The sequence below is a fragment of the Cyprinus carpio genome, chromosome A1 (genome assembly GCF_018340385.1).
Source record: "Cyprinus carpio isolate SPL01 chromosome A1, ASM1834038v1, whole genome shotgun sequence".
Classification (NCBI taxonomy): Eukaryota; Metazoa; Chordata; class Actinopteri; order Cypriniformes; family Cyprinidae; genus Cyprinus; species Cyprinus carpio.
Window position 1 is genome coordinate 22,475,520 of NC_056572.1, and position 3,545 is coordinate 22,479,064.

The following is a 3,545-nucleotide window of genomic DNA, read 5'->3' on the forward strand; positions in this document are numbered from 1 at the left end:
TTCTTTCTCTCTTGCAATTGAGGTAAATATTCCTTTGTCCATTGTTTCCAGAACAGATCCGACATATAATGCACTTATTTCCATCTTCGACGAGCATATATATACTCTGTTTGGAAGATTCCCTGTGGTAATGATGGTGCAGTTTTTAGAAGCAACAAATGATTGGGTGTTAGTGCTTCCAAATAATTGGGATCAGTAGATTCCTTGGTAATGGGACATCCTTTAATGATTGCTTCTGCTTCACATAGAACTGTATGAAGACAATCTTCATCAAGGGTTTGTCTTCATCAAGGGTTTGTGTTCTTAAGGTGGCATTAAGAACCTTTCTTACGGACCTAATCAACCTTTCCCATTTACCTCTGTGATGTGAACCTGTTGGAGGATTAAAAATCCACTTGATTCCTTTCTGCTGAAGCATGTGATTAATCTGAGATTGGTTCCAATCTTCAATAGCTTGTCTCAGCTCACGTTCCGCTCCAAGAAAATTTGTACCATTATCAGATCGTATTTCTACGACTTGTCCACACGTTGCAATTAATCGCTGCAATGCATTCATAAAGGAATCAGTTTCCAGTTGTTCTCCTTTTTGCAAAATTGAGAATCAATCAGGGTATCTCTGTTTTTGACAGTAACGAATAATATCCAATTCAGCTTTCTTCAACTCCTCCACAGAAAGCTCCCCTTTGTCCAACTGAATCTTTGCTTTTCCATTTCATCTTTCAGTTGTTGTCTTTGTTGGTTTTCATCCATTCCAGATTGTGCTAAAACCATTTTCAATGATTTCCCCTTCTGACTTAGATTTAAGAGTAACTCCTTAAATCTGAGAATCCCAACTACTGACCTCTTTAACCTGCTCCAAGAGGAGAAGTATTGGATAAAGTGTGTCATAACGTCCTTATCCAATTGTATGGTATTAACAGTGACACTTCTTTTCAACTCTGGATCCTCTGGTGAACATTCTCCCAGGTCAGTAGGATTAACAGGCCATTCCTTTTCAGACAACAGCAGAAACTGTGGTCCAAACACCCAAATTCTGTTCCTCAGAAATAATTCCACTCTCAACCCTCTGGAAGCTGTATCTGCTGGATTTGCTACAGTGCTCATGTACCTCCATTGTAATGGTTGATACACCCTAAGAATTTCAGAAATTCTGTTAGCCATGAAAATTTGATATCTAGAAACTTTGTTTCTGATATATTTCAGTACAGAGGTACTGTCCGTTCAGAAAACAGAGTCTTGAAGGCACATACACAGTTCTGTCCTCCACAATGAATCCATTCGACTTGCTTATGTTACAGCAGTAATTTCCATCCGAGGGATACACACTGGCTTCAAAGGAGCTACTCTAGCTTTTCCCATTACAAAAGCAACATGTACTTGTAAGTTAATATCATGCAAAAGCAGATAAGTAACTACTCCGTAACCATCTTCGCTTGCGTCAGAAAAATGCTGCAACTGTGCCGTATTCACCTCTCCGAAGCCCACAGGTTTAAAACATCTATCAACCTTGAAACTTTCCAACTCACGCAATCCATCCAACCAGCTGATCCACTCCTGAGCAGTTGAAACAGAAATCGTGTATCAGATTGTACACCATTGATACAGAGCCAGATACAGCTTCATCTTCTGAATGTACAGAGACAAGACAGTCGTCCACATAAAAGCAAATGCAAGATTGTATCAATTACTTCCTTGGTGAAGTCTCTGTTATCTTCTGCACACCTTCTAAGGGCAAAATTTGCACAACTGGGTGACGAAGTGACTCCAAAGAGGTGCATAACCATACAATATTTTACCATATCTCGAGTAAGGGCACCATCAGGCCACCAAAGAAATCTCAACAAGTCTGCATCATCTTTCGGTACCTAACTTGGTGAAGCATGGCTTCGATGTCCGCCGTGATCACAACTTTCTCTTTCCTAAATCTAGTAATAACTCCAATCAATGAACTGGTGAGGTCTGGACCTTGTAATAGCTGGTTATTCAAAGACATCCCTTGGAATGTAGCTCCACAGTCAAAGACAACACGGAGCTTTCCTTTCTGAGGGTGGTAAACACCATGATGGGGTATATACCATACTTTACCATCACTCCTTCCCAAGTCTTCAGCTAATACTCTCTCTGCATAACCTTTAGAAATAAGGTCTTTCATGAAAACAGCATGAAAACAGCATATTAGGAATGAAGTGAAACATCCTTTTTTAATCTTTTCTTTAGGTTGTTCGGCAATTATCTTGTTGTCCGGCATACAAACATCTTTATCCCCCAGAGGTAAGCCAATTGAATAATGACTCTCTTGCAACTTTAATGAGTTGGTTACAATCTCAGTGAACTTGTGATCTTCTCTTGAAAAAATGCTTCAAATTGCTGCTGCCAAAGTTCTCCCAAGTTTGAAACAGAAATCCTGTTGATTGTAATGTCAGGGTACTTAGAAACAAATTGGTTTCCTCCATCTCCTCTTAATGGACCATTTACTGTCCATCCCAACCTAGTTTTAATTGTGTAGGGTCCGTTTTACCCAAAAGACCAAGTTTATTCATCAATGTACAAAATATTTATTCATTATTTTCGGTCATTATTTTTACTTTTCTTTCAACAAAGTTAACAATGTCGCTAAAGGTAGCTCTTTGATTGACAGCTTCCTGCAGTTCACAGACCTCTAATCGCCATTTCTCCCTTAATTTATATGCCAATTTTTTCACCACAGTCAACATATTGGATGGCATATCCATCTCACACAGATACTCAATGTTTTCCATGTAGTTACAACAGCTTCTCAAGAACAAACTGTAATCTTGTAAGGCCCTAACATCTTCACTTTTAATGCTTGCCCATGAGAGAGCCTTTTCTATATAGGCAGATGCAATTTTATACTGATCGCCAAAATTGTCTTGTAATAAAGCTTTGGCTCTTGAATACCCATGATCTGCAGGCATATGCTGGCAACTTTTTACCACCTCTCTTGGATGACCCCTGGTGTACTGTTCAAGAAAGCATAAGCGATCACTAGAACTTTCAGTTTTACTCTCCACACCACTTTAAAAGGATTTCATAAAGGAGTGATATTGCAAAGGGTTGCCGTCAAACAACGGAACTTCCCTTTTAGGCAAAGATGACAGACACTGTTGTTGAACCAGCAAAGATGTAATTTCATTTTGTTTATCCATAATTTGAAGAATTTGATCAATATTTCTTGAACCAGCACTGGACCTTTTTCCATACTGGGCACTCACATTCACATTACCATGCTGACTTGAGTTTGGAATTGTCTGGGAGTGAATGATTTGAGAAATATTCCTCTTGTTTGCATTTGCACCTGAAGAAACCATTTGTTGAGTTGGAATAAATGATTTTGCATCTGCATTAAGTATCTGGGTGGTCTGTTGACCCTTATCAACATAAGAATTCATTCCATCAGAATAATGTGTCACATCACTTTTAGCACTATGCACGCTGGAGCCCTTAAGTACTTTCACTTTTGCCATAGTTGCAGCAATATCCATTCGCAACCCAAATTCCTCTTTCTGTTTTCTTACGTTTTGTTC